This window comes from Pseudoliparis swirei, chromosome 23 (genome assembly GCF_029220125.1).
Source record: "Pseudoliparis swirei isolate HS2019 ecotype Mariana Trench chromosome 23, NWPU_hadal_v1, whole genome shotgun sequence".
Taxonomy (NCBI): domain Eukaryota; kingdom Metazoa; phylum Chordata; class Actinopteri; order Perciformes; family Liparidae; genus Pseudoliparis; species Pseudoliparis swirei.
The window spans coordinates 15182797-15200600 of record NC_079410.1 but is presented as its reverse complement, the minus strand read 5'-3'; the positions used below and the strand labels follow the sequence as shown (position 1 = coordinate 15200600).

General features: G+C 41.4%; 1 protein-coding gene and 1 long non-coding RNA gene across 7 annotated transcripts in view; one reads left to right on the top strand and one right to left on the bottom strand.

Moving 5' to 3' along the window:
• The window catches only part of tmem98 (transmembrane protein 98), a 6228-nt gene extending 4587 nt beyond the window's left edge, over positions 1–1641 (bottom strand). For 3 of the 5 annotated variants that reach the window (XM_056406463.1, XM_056406462.1, XM_056406467.1), the window contains exon 1: positions 1528–1641. The gene's annotated coding sequence lies outside the window, so the exon portion shown is untranslated. Of the gene's footprint in view, positions 1–368; positions 436–1527 lie in introns of those variants that run through there. The other 2 variants (XM_056406466.1, XM_056406464.1) reach the window with 2 other exon arrangements.
• LOC130188230 (uncharacterized) lies at positions 618–17804 on the top strand. 2 transcript variants are annotated; one of them, XR_008830587.1, is made up of 5 exons: positions 618–906; positions 1564–1647; positions 2407–2495; positions 2572–2656; positions 17146–17804. It is a non-coding gene; the product is annotated as an uncharacterized LOC130188230 (long non-coding RNA). The 2 variants fall into 2 exon arrangements; XR_008830586.1 differs by having other exon boundaries at positions 618–980.

The following is a 17804-nucleotide window of genomic DNA, read 5'->3' as shown; positions in this document are numbered from 1 at the left end:
TTTCGGTACATTTCCCTGATTTGGAGCCAATGGAGAGGAGAATACAGTCCAGTCAGTGTGTGGACTGTTTCTACATGTGGCACACCTTCAACTCAAATACTGCTGATCTTTATCGGAACAGCTTACACAAAAATCTGAAGTTGTTTACACTTCATGCAGCATAATGAGAACAGTATGTTTAATTTAAAGAATTTTTTTGTTTTGTTTTGTTGCTAAATCTAATTCGAGGAAACCAGAACAAACACTGTACCGATTCTATTGTATTTTAACAACCAGACAGTCAAAAACCTTAAAATCCTTGTGACGATTTCCTGTTGATTTGCCAACGAAACACATCAATAAACTTTCAAGAACTTTTAACCTCTTACCATCTGATGTTTTCAGTCCCGGCTGTAATTTTGGATTATCTGCAGTTTCATTTTGGTGCCATGTTCCCATATTTAGCCTTTCTGAGAGTGTAACGTGTACCTTCTCTCTGCTCAGTCAACCATTAACCCGTCCTGCCCCACCTGATCATCTGGGATGTGAGTAAACTCTCAGGAGGAAAGCTGTCATTGGCTAACCAGACGGCTCACGAGGTAAAGTAGAATATCATTCCTTTGTTTTTAGGCCTGCCATTTATAAAGCAGCGAGATGTCGTTTTGGGTGCCGTTACATGACCACAGGACAGCTGAACTTTCAACATTACAACATTGTAAATCTGCATTTTTTGCCTGGATGATTACGTGAAATTCTGCCGTGGAATGCAGTAATTCTTTAATCTGATTAATTTGTGTTACACTCGCCGTATCACACAGAGCTCTCTCCTGTCTCTGCTGCCTCAAAGCCCTTCTGACTCCCTTTTCTTTTCTAGAAATCCCTGTGCTCAAATAAAACACTCACAAAAGGCAAATGAAGCGACTAGAGGTATTTTAGTTCACAGAAAATGACTTATTTGGGGTGTGGGGGAGAATACCTAAAGCCTGAGCCCTAATGCTGATGTAAGTAAATTGTGGGAAGTAACCAAGAACATTTTCTCACTGCTTTTTACTTGAGTATTCTTTATAGTTCTGTTTTTACAATATTTAAGTGGAAGTATTGTACTTTTTACGCCACTACATTTATCTGTCAGCTTCAATAACTTTTCACAGCTTAATTTTACACACACAACTTATGATGAGCTTTTAAGATATGCTTCACCACATTTATCTGAAAGCTATTGAGTTACTGTGCATAGCAGTCAGACATAAAACCCCTTATGATCTGCTTAATGGTAGACAATCTGCTTGAAGAGATGTGCAATGTGGTGGAGATGAACTAAACCGGTGATGAATAACAACGTGTCCAACTTTATATCTCACCATGTCCATTATTCTCCCTGGACACAGACAGGCGCGCGCACAGTAACTCAAACGCACAATGAAGTTGTTCGCTTTATTTTAAAAATACAGACAGTATCGGCACTTTTACGTTTGACTAAGTCTGCTAAACACGTCTAAAGTTAACACTTTTCAATTGACTGAAGCACAAAGACAATTGGTTACTTACCGAAACATGTTTTCCTTGACGTTGGATTTCTTTTAGGAGACAGAATACTTTTCTCGCGGAGACGGCGCCGACATCTCCAAATGTGGGGCGTGAACGCGCACGGCTGAGCTGGAGCTGTCGGTGAGTGACTGATGATCGAACTTTCCTTCCTTTTCCGTATCAACCTTCCGGCGCGCGCGCGCACCCCTCTAGCTTTCTCTGCGCGTGGTAGTGGGTCGACGTGATTGATGTTGTAGCCGTGTGCTTTAAGCGCGCTCTCGCTTTGATGTTCCTTTCTGCTAAAGATACATTGTATACACAGTGTTATGAACCGACACGGACACACGCGCGGGTGTAGTTAACGCCAGGTGGCGTGCGCTAACCGCCATATTGTTTGCTTCTCAACGTGTGGCTGAAGGCGAAGACGTGAACGTTGTGACTTTGTGTTGTGTGTTGAAGCTCCACGTGGAGTAGCTGGCACATTCATTAGCACAGGGACGCTTAATGTGACGTGTAGCTGACTGATACTCCTCCTATCAGTGGGGGAAGAAGTCACGTTACACACGTGTGTTATAGGCCTACTTAAGTAAACAGAGCAAAACTGCTAAAAAAAACTAAATACACTTGAAGTATAAAAGTAAAATAACGTATTGGGCAGATTGGTCCCATTGAGCAATATACATATATTATTACACATTTATTATTGGCAGTGGGGGAAGAAGTACTTTGATATTTAAGTAACAATCATTCATTATAACCGAGAACTAAATAGACCGTGAGGTAAGCCAACTATATTGATCAAATAAATCCAAACTAAAGCTGTGAAAAGAAGTTCATGTGATCTGCTTGCCATGCAAGTGATGTTTCAATATATATCAACCTGATATTTGACCCTTTCAGAGCACGATGTCATCCGTCCACGGGGGGATGAGGTGCTGCTTCCCCTCACAAACATGCAGGAGGAATTCACAGAATATAACTTAAAACAGGTATGATGACACTTGCCTGTAGTTTGGTGCCTTTTCTCATACAATTTCCCCTGTGTGTTCCTATTTGCTGGAGCAGATCCACGCCTCCTGCAGAGATAATAATCCCCTGTCTGGATCCAGCATACAAGCGGGGTACCTCTGCGTGGAGCCTGCAGAAGCTGGTTAGTGTTTAAGCAGTCCTGCCAATCACTGCGATGCATCATATGTGCGTCTGTGCGGGGTTCTTTGAAGTTTTACTCGGCACAAGAATAGATCCCGGCGTTAAAAATGTATTTACCAACGTGAGCTTGGGTTAAGGACAGAGATATAGATTGTCAATTATGACCACAACCATTACGATGCATTATTTCTGTATTTACTGCTCACACAGGCATCCACCACGCCTGAGGACAGTTAGTAATCATTATCCCCATGTCACTGTTCTCCAACATCTCTATCTTTAAAAAAGAAAACCCTGTAATGAGTCTCTACTACTGGACTCTGCTCACCCGTGTAGTTCTTATTGTTCTTACCGTTGCTGTAGCACCAGTTAACCAGCAGCTTATCCCACGGCTGCATCGAGCGGCAGCAGAGCGAGTCAGCTGGTAACAGTCGATACCTCCTGAGAGTGGACCTGTCGGGCTGTAATTGAACTATTAACTGTCCTTGATGCTGCGGAGGTGGCTGTCAGGAGAAAAGGAGCTGTGAGGAATGTCTCTACGTTATTTAGTACACAGTTGAATCCGTCGATTGTTTTGTTTTTCTTTCATTCACCAGGTTGTATGAATTAGAAACCCAAATCAGCCAAAAACAAAGGCAGTGAAAGCTTTTTCAAAGTGTTTTTTCCACGGTTAGGTCCTCTGACACACAGGATGGGACGCGTTTGACACTTTTGGCCGCATCAATTGTTTGAACCATCCAGCAACTGTGAGGATTTGATAATGAGCATGAATGAACAGCTAAGACTGTTGGGAAATGCAAAGGAAAAACATTAAAAAAACATATAATCCCCAAAGCTCTCACTCTATAATATTAGACAGAGTAAATAAACAAACAAGACGAGAATAGACCACTTCTTCATGATGCTGTTGCACCTTCTTTTTTTTTAAATAAGATATATTACCATTATACAGTGTATTATATCTATAGACAATGTATTACAAGTAAATAAAAGCAACCACTTTTCATGACATCAATAAAAGTTTCTATTTAAATTGAGAAATAAATTGTCAGATTTATCAAATATCGGTTGCAGCTGTAATATGACATGCACAATTACCACAAAAAAACTATCACGACATACTCTTTCCGTAATGTAGTGTTCCAATAAACATTGACATAAATAAGGAAGAGGGCAGTTGTCCTCTGGTTGTGGAAACAGGAGCTTTCTTAAATTACCTATTGAGTCTGTTGTTTCACTGCATGTTTCCAGAAGCAGCCATTAGGATGTCCACATGTTTGCCCACCGGCTATAATTGAAGCCGGTGGGTTGCATCGTAACAGAAATGTCCACATGTTATCTCCTCCAGAAACGATGAAACTGCTGAGCCAGCGTGGTTTCCCCAACATCTCCTCTTTATTTCATTCCCCATTATTCCAGACATGCTCCTCACATCATGGATGGATTCGTGGCAGACGGAGGTCGTTCATATCTGTTCTTTGCTCTGAAACTCTAAACAGAAATGAAACTGAACAAATATTTGTGCTTAGTTATTGGAATTTGTATCGTTGTCGATTTGGACCGTCTACCTCTCATGACTGATCAATGTGGAGGGTGGAAGTGGGTTTGTTTTCAGTCTCAGGGGCCTTTCATGGCATCTGTGGCCTTGTTATGCAGTCGAGGACTTTACACATACAAGTGTGTGTGAAGGGAGTGGGTGGGGTGGGTTGGGGGGACTTTCTTTAACAGATGGCTGAAAGTGGCCTTCGAGAAGCTGGAGATCTGGAGCAGCACTCTGATGATTTATACATTTCATGCCGTCTCTTGATCAGAAAGAGTGGGAATCATTCTTCCCCGTCGGTACTCGACTGCGGTCTTTGGGTTCGATGCCGTTGAAAGAGATGCAGGCGACGCCAATGCACCTCCCTCAGCCTGACAGGTGTGGTCGTTTAACCCTTGTGTTGCCTTCGGGTCATTTTGACCCGATTCAATATTTAACCCTCCTGTCGCCTTCGGGTCAATTTGACCCGATTCAATGTTTAATGTCGGTGTTCTTTGGGGTCAATTTGACCCCAGGCTGTTTTTCACTGTGTCAAACATATAAGAAATATCAACTTTTTTTATATATTTAAAGGGCTATTTAAGTAGTCAACAAACAAACAAAGTACCTCACACTTAAACTTGGAAAACAATATTAATTCTAATAATTTTCTGGAGATTTTAATAGCTGGGGTCATATTGACCTCAACGGTAAAATATGTTAGTAAATATAAAGGTAACAGGAGGGTTAAACATTGAATCGGGTCATATTGACCCGAAGGCGACAGGAGGGTGAAACATTGAATTGGGTCAAATTGACCCGAAGGCAACACAAGGGTTAAGTGGGAAAAAATCAATCAACTTTAGAAATGTCTTGCTGTGTTATTTCACATTATTGTGATAACTTGTGATTAAATGCAGTGTCTTTATAAACGGCTTTATACATATTAAAGCGATGAATTTAGCTTCCAGATGTAATACATTTTTTTCGTTGTTGTTATCTCTCAGGCTTTACTTCCACCGAGACAGAGACTGAATAACATTTAGTTGAAAATAGAAATGTAGCATGTGTTTTCATCTCTTCCAACAATATATTGGAAAAATATTACCAGCTAGTCTTCAGAGAGAATTGTTGCCGGAGCCCATGTACCCCCTATTGTATTCTCTATGCCCATCCTATGGGGGTTTTGCGGGGGTGGTAATGCTTGCCAGATTTGAGGGAGAAAAAATATGTTTTGTTTTCTCAGCACTCAGCTGGAGGCAAACCATGACAACACCATCTGTATCAGAAATGCTGGAACAGAGACAACCCATGCATGTTGGTAAAGAGGCATTACTGTAAAAGATGTGGTCCAAGCCAAAGATAAGGAAACCCTAATAAACACAAACAGGTATAAGAAATCTATGTTTGATTTTGATTTTGGTTTGTTTTAGTTCTCAGAAGCCACCTCCAGCACCTGAAGTGAGAGTAGTATCTGAGAGCAGTTCCCTTGTAGCTCGTTACCGTGTTTTGATTTGTGTCGTGTGCATGAGGATCATCACCTCTCCGCTTTGTGTTTTACACTTACAGTTTGTCAACTTGTGATTTGTAACAAAACTATTTTACGCAACTGCATTAAGGTTGAATTGCACTTCTAGACTCAGCATGGCTGCCACAAATGGCTGCATTTTGTGAACCAATTTCTTAATTTAATGAGAAACGCTTCCAGTGGAGTGTGCTGCAGAATGTGACTGTTGGGCTCTCTCAGCCTGCAGCCGCTGGGACCTGGATCTATAGTCACATCAGACATGGCAGAAATAGAGGGATAGATGAAGTGCACAATGTCTGGCAGAAGAGTGGGAGTTCTTAACAAGTTCTCGAAATATTTAAATAAATACTTGCCAAGTCTTTTGGGACCCTACAAATTATGTTTAAATAACCCACATTTTTAAATGTGGTGTATTGTCCTTAAAATGTCTTGTTTTGATCACAAGAGTAACAATTACTCTAAATGTTTTAATTCGATTTACCATATTTGGAATAGCACCCCACATTTCGCCAGTTTCAATTATTCCAAAATGAGTTAAGGAACTTCTGTCTTTGTAATCTTCTCTCGATAAAACATTGTGACTGCATTGTAGAGCTTTACCTGGTGCAGAGGAGAGGGGAGGACATTATGAGATCTCTCTGACGCACAGTGTATCTGATGAATATGTATCCGATGGCCGTCGTGATTCATTCACATATTCTCTTCATTGTGAGTTTTCTGCTTGTGGCAACAATACAGCGAGCAGAATAGCTTTATATGGTGATAACTTTAAGTAGCCCATGACTGAATTACTGGTATATACTGTATTTCATAAATGGATGAGTCTGAATAGCCAGTGAATACACTTTTATCTTATAAAGTATGCATTTATTGACGCTGTTTCATAAAACCTGTTATGCTCATAAGGTTCTCTGGCTTTTTAATGTTTTGAAAAGCCAATATTTCTGTGAAGAGCGGCTTAAAAGTCTCTTGACTTTCAGAAAAAGGTCTAAAAAAAGAAGAAAAAAAACGAAAAAAGAATGAACCCAGCTTTACTCGAGGGACCGACACTCCTTGTGGCTCCAAAGGCTTACATGACTTCCTATTTTATATGCAGCTGAGCAAAAATAGCTGGAAGCTTTCCGTTACTCAGAACAATACAGTGGTGCTGGGTAAGTTTGGGCACCAGTGGAGCGAAGGACAAATAAACGTCCTTGAGAATCAAAGAATCCAGCAAGCTTTTTGCCCAATTGCTCTGCTTTCCTTATTTTGCTCTCATCTCTTCAGTGACTCTGACGTCGCAGCTCGGCAGTCGAACAGAAAGATAGCAAACATTTTCCGTCTGTTGCTCTTGCAGCAGATTAAAGGACGTTGTTAGCTAGAGCAATACAGAAAATGAGATTTGTCATGTTTTATAAGATTACAGTTTAGTGAAAGTGGGATTATACTCCCCTAAAATGTTATCAGATCTAGAAATTAAGTATACAGACGTATTTGGAGTGACAGTCCATGTGTGTGATGTTTTATACACCCCCAATCTTTCTGCACAGTATAAAAAATATAAATTTATTGGAACTTATTCGCTTTTAATTGATAATGTGTGGCAAAGAACTTGTTCCTTTTTGATCGAGCTGATGCTCTTTCACTGGTTGACCGGCGTGGTCATAGTACCGTAATTAATTACTAAGGGAATTTCCTTGTCGGAGTCGGTTCCTTGGATTTCGCCCCAGAACACGTCCCTGTAGACTTTATGAGACTCACGGGCGCTCATAGCTACATGATCATGGGCGCTTACTGTGAGCCAGAGACTTCTGGGTCGAGACCAAGTGACCACAGCTCTGGAATATCCTACTTATTCTTTTTATTTAAAAAAATTAGGGACATTTTTAAAAATTTGAGTTCAGTCACCCTGAAAATGCGCCGTCATCGGAGCCCTTGGCTGTTCTGAGCCGGTTGTTCCACCTCTGCTTTGTTCCTTCTGAGTTCACACGAGTAGGCCGGCTTGCAGGCAGAAGTCATTTTATAATGTTAACAAACGGAGACAACATCCTTCCACGGTTTTGAACCGTTAGCACATTGTTACGAGTCCTCGGTACTTTGTGTTTCCGCTGCTCCAGAAGTTTTCTTTGACCCTCTTGTTGGACAGAGTGGTTTACCTGGAAAATGACAGATGACGAGTAAACCCTCCTCTGTTGGTCTTCTGACTGTAACCCTCCATCCACCAATCATTGTTGCTGATGTAGCCTGTGTTTTATGTTCCTCCCAACATTTCTATTTTAATCTAATTTAATTTCAGGGATTACTCACTTCTCGGTTTCTTTTCTTCTTAAATTGCCAGATCCATTGCCGCTGTGAAGCTTTTCATAGAGGAAGGGTGGAGAGGATGGAATATTTTTTTCATTTAGCATCTTCCTGATAGTCATGTTTTATGGGCCATCTTCTGGTTTGCTCCTTGTCGTGTGTTTCTTGTCTGTTGTGTCTATTTTTAGTCCGTATGACTTGTTGGTGGCAAATGAGTTCCCCCATTGGGGATTAATAAAGTTTTCCACTCCAACACAACACAGAGAGTTGACACCCTTTTAAAAAAACTAGTTCCTGTGATCCAGATGTTTCTTGAGTGGAGTAATGATAACTTCAATTTAGACAATGTAAAAGGTCAAGGGTTAAACATGTCAAATGCAAAAGCAGTTGTAAAACATCAAAGTTAGCTAGATAAGCACATTGTTTATGTCAAATCAGGGGGGGGGGGGGGGGGCTGTGTACAACCATTTCTGTAATAAACAATCCAACAATAACGCTCCCTTCACACTTGGAATGGTCAATCATGAGGTGAGAAAGGAGTCTCTTCTTTTCATTTGTTCCACCATTATTTCTGTCACTTTTAGTGAACAACAATAACACAACGAAAGTCCTCCTGGAAATGATCGTCTGAAAATGTGTGCAATTATTCCCATATTTACACAATATTGTGTGTGTCCCTGACGTTTCACTCCCTCTTCCACTGAAATCGTTTGGACAACAACAAAGTATTTTTTCAGCCGAGCACATTCCCCTTTAGAAAAATGACCCTGTGTTTGGTATTTATGCAGGTAAACTAGTTAAAAAGCCGGCTGACATTTTGGGATGTCATATTTGATAAATGGTTAAAATAAGTATTTTACTTTTGTATTTTTGTATTCATGTTTTGACCAGAGTTTTTGGAAAATCTAAATGTTCCTGTGCCGCTTGTCTCTTGAGATTTACCTCTTAAACCACATTTAGTGTCTGCTTTGGGAGTCGTTCTGTCCCCCACTAAAACTATGGCGGCACAATTAATCAAAAGTTTTGCGAAATGGCAATATAGCCCACTGCAATTCTCAAAATACAAGATGTGCCATATTTGGTAATAAAGAGTGAGAGTTGTGATGGGGCACCTCGCGCTCGTTGGAAAATCAGGACTGGATACGATGAATCAAGTTTAACAGTATTTAATGGCAAGGAGTATAAACGAAAGTTTAACAAATAATCCAAAGCTCACGATCGTGGGTTCCGTGGTGATGTAAGGCTCCGTAGGTACAATGTTCCAAGGAAACAAGTGTTCTACCTAACCAGCATCAGAACGAAAGGGACGAGTCCCCCAGTACATCGTGTTTTAGTTGCACATCAACCAATCACCTATTCTCACAGGTTAGTCCAACCCTTAACCCCTTCTCGTTGGTTCCAAGTCCCGCTAGAACAATGAGGGATCGAATGTCATGATCCCCCGGTCAAAACGTCATTTCCGGTCAAGTATTTTCACAATAAAAGTCCCGTCTACCATTGTCTGCATTAAAGTCACCTTCACAATAAAAGTCCCGTCAATTATTGTCTGATATAAAGTCACTTTCACGGGCTTCAACCGGCTCCAACAGTTCTGAAATTCTAAACTAACATTCACTCCATGCACATACATAACATTACTTCTTGCCATCGACATATGCATAGAGTAGACATTACCCCTATGCTTCATAACACATTTAACAACAATATCAATATTCTCCCTAATATTTCCCGTTATAATATCTTTCTATATGTATTAATTTAAAGCATAGACTTCTCTGTACATGTGCAATATCAAAATAAACTATTACAACCTAACAGTAACAAAAGGAAACATTTAGTCAAAATACCATTTTGAATGAAGAGATGAGAGGCCTGCACATATAAAAAGTGTCATTCCTTCTAATATGGCAAATCTTAAATAATAACTACAACCCTAACATTAATAATATGCATATTCATTAAAGCAAGTTAAAATAATCACACTTAGATATTTTATTCCAAATCGTTCAGCCCAAACTCAAACTGCCATCTGCTTAGTGAGAGAAGAAGATGCTGAAGATGTTGCACAACAACTCCCCCCTCTCCCTCCCACTGTGTGTATACCATCAATGTCTCCATTAAGCCGTGTGTGTGTGTGTGTGTGTGGGACCTTCATTAAAACACTTGCGTGACGTTGTGTAATGGCACTGATGGTCAATTCCAGTCAGCTATGTGTCTGATGAGGATTTCTCTCCACAGTAACCTCTGTGTTGTGTAGAATGATTAAAATCAATGATGGTCCATGACCACTGTGGCAGTGCTCTGATTGACCAGCTACCACATCTCCTAATCAACCATGTAGGGTCAGTCAGTGCTGCGTAGAGGACACACTGCCACCATATACACCCTCTAATCCCCTCAGTGGGACTATATTACTCGAGAGACCTGCCTCGGACATATTGCTCTTCTCCTGGTCGGCTGAGGTGAACGGCTGCTCGACGAGACGCCCGGCTGGAAGCCGTGTGTGTAGCGAGGCTTTGCTCCGCAGCGCTGATGAAATCCACTCTGTGCCCTATTGATCTGGCCTGCGGTTTGATCGATGCTGTCTTTAAAAATTCATTAGTTTTAGGCATGTGGGAGCTGCAGGGCGGCAGGCGCTCCTGTAGGGCGCATTTGTCTATGTTTACAGAACCAGGAACGTTCAGTCAGCAGCAGGAGAAGAGGCCCGGCAGGGCCACCCAGGGCCCAATGAGTCACATTGTCACTCAGGCACACACACACACACACACAGTCCCACACGGGGAGAAAGGAAGTGAATGTTGCATGTTTTCATGCACCTACATATCCATCGTTGGTTATTATTTATTGCCTAGGGTGAAGCACCTCATCCTTCGCTGTGTAGTTAGAAGGTCTCTTGTTCTGCAGCTGGAGCACTACAAACATTTCTGAATTTTAAGCAGCTGTGGCTTCAGAGTTGTAGCAGGCCGAATGGAGGCAGGTCCAGTCCGTATTTAATGATGAAGAACGGGTCAGCAGGATGGAGCTCTCACAGCGAGGCCAAGCGAGGTGCGGAGGATGAACGAGCCCAAATAGCTCCGAGGAAGGAAGAAAGAAATTAACGGCAACTATAGAATAAAACGATGTGAGACCGGCATAAGGAAGTAAATTGGGAAGCCGCCTAATCATCCGGCTGCTGTAATCGTACTCGTAGCCAGCATCACGCTGAAACCCTACACCCACTCGGCTCCCGCCGCAGACAAATGCCCACAACTTTCTCACTTCCACATGAAAGCAGAGACTGAACAGAAGGCGATCCCCGCAGTCTGCGCTCGCTGCTCCCCCGCAGTGGATTCTGGGTCAGGTTGTACTCGCCTGCAGAGCAGCGGGAAAGCCTCGGATGCCAAGACATGAGACGCTACTCGGCTGCCGGCGTTTCGCTGCCGGGAAATGAGAATTTGCCTCTGCCCCGAGCTCGCATCACCCCTGCTCCTCGCCCACTCCCACGGTGGAGTGGGCACAAGTTCAGACACACCGTGCCACTCTGGCTTTTGTCAGCGCAGACCGAAGCCCACGCTTTCGTTCGCCGTTCGTTTGTGGCGGTATGAGTGATGTTTGATGGTATGTCAAAGAGGGTGTGCAGTTATTCATTTGCATATCGCAAGTGGTTTAGATGACGGATGTGCGCGCATACGGGACAGTCCTTCCCTAGCTAACGTCATCAAAAAACTGTTTTCATCCTCATGACTCAGTTGAATAAAATAACACTTCTTTGTGGCTGCAGCCTGTCCTGTGTGTTCTCACTCAAGAGGCGTGTGTGAGAACACACAGGACAGCGACGACTTCTCTCCTGTGAGGACGTGAACGTACGCGTCATCCTCTGAAAGGTGGGACAGGCGTCCTCGGGGAGAATGCGTCCGTACGGCGGACATGTTGGATGTTTGTGGCTTTCGTCTTGTGCGCGTCTACGGTGGAATAATGAGATCTGTGGCGCTAGTTTGTGGCTGGAATCTCACTTTATTCTACCGTGAGCGCCGATTCACTTTCCTGCTTATTAGATGTAAGACTGGATATTTACCGTCGTAGCTGTCTCCGGTCACTGACGTCTCGCTGACAGAAAAGCTTGAAATAAATAAAAGTAGGCTACTAACATTGTTCACGATTTGAACTCATATCTTTTACGTTGAACGGACATGATCGATTAGGAAATCAGAATATCTACTTATTCATTTGGTGTTTTAAACGGTGTATTCTAAGTTATAGTCTAAATTGGAAATACTAAAAAGAAGAAGAATGCAGCGTTTACACCCCGTTGCAGTGTCTCAGGGTGGAGTGTGGATGTTTGGTTATGACTGACATCCTTCTGATTGGTAATTCAGATTTCTTAAAAGGCTCATTACTGTTCAGCACTATATACATATTGTGTCCGCAAGACACCGCAGGTTAATATCCATCAATAAGTAGTGATGCACTGATACTGTTATCGTAGATACGGCCAATACTTATTAAAACAATTGGATCATGTATCGGTGACAATGTGCCCAATCTATTTAATTAAATTCTATCAGGGCTCCAGAGTGCAATCAAATCTGTATCGCCTGACATTTAGCAGATCTTTGTGTGTGTGTGTGAGTGTGTGAGAGAGTGAGAGAGAAAAAAAGAGAGAAACCACTCCCTGTATTCCTAATCGAGCGACCTTAAAACATCCAAGTCGCTCACACTTGACACCCACATTGATGATCAATATTGGTATCGGCCCATAACCAAAGCCCAGGTGTCAGGATCGGTCTGTTCGGTGCATCTCTTCCCACAGAATTAGTGTTTCGAAGCAGTTTCTACAGATGTATCCAAAAATATACAGTTGCATTATCGTAGTTTACAGGAAGGAGAATTCAGGCTTCAGTTATTGATCACTATGGAGCAATGTTTTTACGAGTGTGCCCATGTTTCTGTTTGTCGTGTGCACAAATGTGAGCATGCAGGCAATGAGATACACGCCGATACACACACGATAGAAATGTATCAAGAATGGGAGGAAAGAAGAAAGCAAGCTAGCAAACCTGGAAGTTAACAATTTAGGAAAAATAAAAATCGACTTTGCAAATGTATTATGAAGAGGGAAGTGACTGGATGTAAAAACAGATGTACTACGTGTAAAATATACTTTGTTTTAAGTAAATGTACTGCATTAAAAATGTTGTAAAAGTAAAAGTCTGTTAGTATTACCAGCAAAATACAGTATATTGTACTAAAAGTAAAAGTTATCCTAATGCACAATGGCCTGTTTCTAAACTATATATTGGTATACTGTGCGTATGGATTACTGTATTATTAGTTTTTACGCTTTAAGATGTAAGCTGTATTTTAAGATTGGAGCTGGATGAGTTTAACTTGACCTCAACAACAAACTGGTACGACGTTTAGTCTAATAAATCCTATGCACATGTTGGTCATGTGGTTTGTTTGTATGTTACATGGTGATTGCATGGCATTCTTTCCCCTTTGTATATAAAACGAATGACGCAAAGGCATTTGCATCTTTGATCTCTGTGTTCTCCCCTTGTGGCTTTTTGTTGCATAAGACACATTTGCTTCAGTAGTTTTAGGAGTTTGATGACACATGTAAAAGAGATGCTTGGCCGAATGCAGACGAGGGCGGATGTTTTATTTGTCTGGAGTTTTTGCTCATTGATTTCCAGAGAAACTAATGAAGGCTGGAGCACAGAGGTGATTAGCTCACAGCATCACATGCGTCTTGTCTCTTTGTTTTTAAAAGCAGGATAAAAGGACTGTAGTGTTTATATTCACATATTTATTCCCTCTGCATTTCATGAACTGTCTACTAAATACATGTTTTAATAGTACCCAACCTTTCCAAAATTAAACAAATGCAATAAATCCTTGAGTGGTTGAACCATTTGTTTGCTTATTCTGCTTCTAAAGATTGTGACCAAAGACACCCAAATTAATGATGCTTCGCCTCCAGACCCTCAAGCGACCCCCACCTTGTTTATTGCATGAATTGTTGTTTATTGGCAATGAAAATGCTCCATATTAAGCCCATTTACGTAAAGGTGAAAGTGTATGTATTAGTGTATGTGTCACAGTTCAGCTCCACACCCTCACTCTAGTTTTAAGCCACTCCCGCCTCGTCAGTCTAACTCCCTTCACCTGTTCACTCAGCTGCCTCTGATCACTAATCAAGTCTCTATTTCACTCTTCCAAACACACCTTGCCAGATAGTTCTTTGTTTTTTTTATGCCAGACTTTCCAGCACTTGTTCACAGACCGATCTCCTGTTGCCGACCCTGCCTGTCCCTGTCCCTGTCCCTGTCCCTGTTTAACCCGCTAGTCCGACTCCCGGTGAACCTACCAGCCTTCTGTTTGATCGCTAATCCGCCTGCTGCTTCCGGAGCTTTATATAAAAGGTCAAAGATCTCTGGAGTTTTGTGATTGCATTTGTTTCTAGATATGAATCGTTACATGATCACCTGAATCAAATTGTTTCCGTTATCTTAGAATTTGCCCCTTCGTATATCTACATAGGGAGCTGGTCCTCTTCTCGAGTCAGCCATGTTGCCGTGGTTACTGTAGCCGACACTGGCTCCAGAGAGGGCCTTTCTTCTTTTTATGTTCTCCCTGCTGACCCACCAGTGCCTCCATGGCACTGCCCCCCTCTACCTTAAAGAACTCATCACCCCCCAATCCTCCACTGGCCAACCTCCTCCAGCCTCGGAGGACAAGGCTCAACCATGGACCCGCGCCTTCTGTACAGCTGCTCCCAGTCTGTGAATGCTCTCCCGACCATTTAAGGCCTGAAAACCTATCTTTTTAGAAAAGCGTTTGATTGACTACTTTTTAAACTCTAAAGTCATTTATGTTTGGTTTTATTTTATTTATTTTAATTCTTCTCCTTTGTTTGTTTTTAGTTTTTCCCCTTTTTGAGATCCTTCGTTGGATGTAAAGTGCGTTATAAATTAAATTTATTATTATTATTATTATTATGTTACCTGAAGACCACGGGAGTTCTCCGACACACTTGGAAAGGGAGTGAGGGAGTGTTGAGTCGGTTACCAATTCGCAACCTCACCACCATTCAGTAAAAGGGCATATGCATTAGCAGCTACATATGTTAATATGTTACTCATTATGCAAAATCACAGCTCTGTTATATTTACCATATATTATTGGACAATGATGGTGGTTACATTTTGTTTATACTGCTAAATAGTTTAATCTGAAAATACATCATGTTTTAGAAGCTGACCATATGTTTAAAATCGTGTAAAATCTGAATCCAACTATGGCTGTTAAATAGGTGTATTGGTATAAAAAGTACAATTTCCTACAATTTAGTAACAGATGTAGAAATTAGCATACTGTTAACTAAAACTACTCAAGTGCCAATACCTCAACATTTTACTTAAGTACAGTACTTGAGTACAATTGCATTTCACCACTGTGATGGAAATATCAGGTGCATGTTTTTTAACAATGTAGTTTATCACAGTGATAGAAAGAATATTGCCCCGTACACGTTTTAATATGTGTCCGTGCACGTCATTGAGTATGTCGTGTCCATGCTGTGTTTGTGTGCATGGCCATGGCTCAGACAGAGAGGCGGGTGGGCTAGTGGAGAGACCATGCCCTGATAAACCACATCGGTTCTAGAGCGGTGAGCTTGATGCCTGAACTGAAGCGTAAACAAGAGTTGAGGGAGGAAGAGCTCACCAACCGAGGAGAGAAGGGAGGTGGGAAATTGAGACTTACACTCTTTCTTTTCCTCTTTTTCCTCTTCTCTCCTCTTCTCTTTGTGACCCGTTGTCTCTTTGCAGACAGGAAGCTACTGTAACTACCTTAAAGGAGTCTACTTTAGTAAATCCATCTCTTTATACAGAGAAGTACCTGGGGTGACATGTGGAGCATTAGAGATCATTACATAACTCCTGTTCTTATATCACCCAATGAGTGGACACAAGTGAAACATAAAATCAACTGAGTATGTATTTCTGTGTGATGTCCTTTTTTCTCTCTTCCCTCTTTCCAATATATAATCCCCCACTAAATTATAGACTTGTTGTGAACTCCATGTGACTCTTGTATATGCATTAGACACCCCACTGACATATTTACAGCAGCGGCACTTCAATCTTACACCTGTTTAATGATGCTGCCTCAAGGCTCCACAGGGACACCATTTAATATCATCGTTGAAGTTGCCACCAGAGTTTCAGGTACATATTCTTGGCACGTTGTTGTCCTCTGTGGCTCGGTATGTGGCAGAGGCTGGTGTTAAACACCATGGCTTCATTACCATATGTACGATTGTAAAGCCCTCTGAGGCAAATTTGTGATTGTTGCGCTATATAAAATAAACTGAATTGAATTGAACACCTACTTTTCCCGAATTGCCCGCCTGTGGTGTCACATTAATTGTAAAGCAAACACTTGTCAGTCTAAATGATGGTTTGACAATAATAATCGTTTTGACAAATAAAGAGAGTTGGATGGAGTTCATGGATGGAAGAGGGGGCACTGTGCCCGAGGCTTTTGCAGACCTATGAGAGTTGAATGTGGCTGAACCCTCTAATGGCGCTGCCGTGCATTGCATTTCTGATCAGGCTGCAGACAAAGAAGCAGTGCTTACTGTGCTTACTGCTGGTGACTATTTTTTTGGAGCAATCATTTGGTCTATTAAACATCAGAAGTTAGATTCGCAGAAGCCGAGGTGATGTCATTGTTTTCTTCGACACTCCAAACCCCAAAAATACTCTCATAATGATAACATACACATAAAGCAGCAATTCCTCAAACTGGAGAAGCTGAAACTGGAAACATGTTTGGATTTTCTGCTTGAAAAATGACTCAGTAATAGTAATTTTCTGTTAGCTGAGTCATCAATTAATTGTTTCAGCTTTCCCAGCAATACACGTAGGCGTGAGAAAGAAGTCACGTCTTGTTGCTTTCCAATCAGGTTTTAAGATTTGACCCATAATGTGTTGGTATTTACTTTGTATATTCAGCTCAAATCTGACCTTGACAGAGTGGAGGCTGAATATAATTTCCCTGTTTAGGAATCATGCATATTGCTGTGACCTCCCTCCATAAAGTGAACTGTATTAGTGAGGTTGTGTGGGATGCATTCAGATAATCTATTTTTTTACCCAAACTCATCTGTGTCTCTCAGGTTTAGGAAGTTCTTGGTGGGAAGGCTGCGCAGTGAAAAAGCACGACATGTCGCCATAGAGGCAGCGGAGATGTTCTGAAAGAAACCTCTTTGCATCACCCAACATCCAGAGTCTCACACGAAGGAGATGAACACTGAACAATCATGTTGCAAATCAGTGAAATCCACTCAAATTGAAAATTTAATAATTCTGTGTGGGAGTTTAATTCAATTCAGTTTGTTTTATACCGCCCAAAATTACAATTAAAATGTAGGGCAGTGACAGCCTAACGGGGCAGGAAGTGGGCATTTTACATCCCTGTCCCAATAGTGTGGCAGATGGTTTGATCCGATCACAAGATGGTTTCTAGTCTATTAGTTTATTTTTTATTATAAACTCATATTTGATCCTCTGTTCACTTAGTGTTTGGTCATTTGAATTATTATCTTCATAATGTGTAGATGTATGGCTACAGGCTTGTTCATATTAAGGTTTTTTATTGAGACTCACATTGTACATTTCAAGAAACTCTTCTTCGAGTTTGGATAAAGTTACAGTCTTGTCTTGGAAAATATTGATAATCAGTCTTCTGTTTTCTTGATAGAATATCAAGGTCTGAAAGGTTGTTTACTCAGATGCAGCACATATTATCCATCTGGTGCAGTTGCATAAATACACT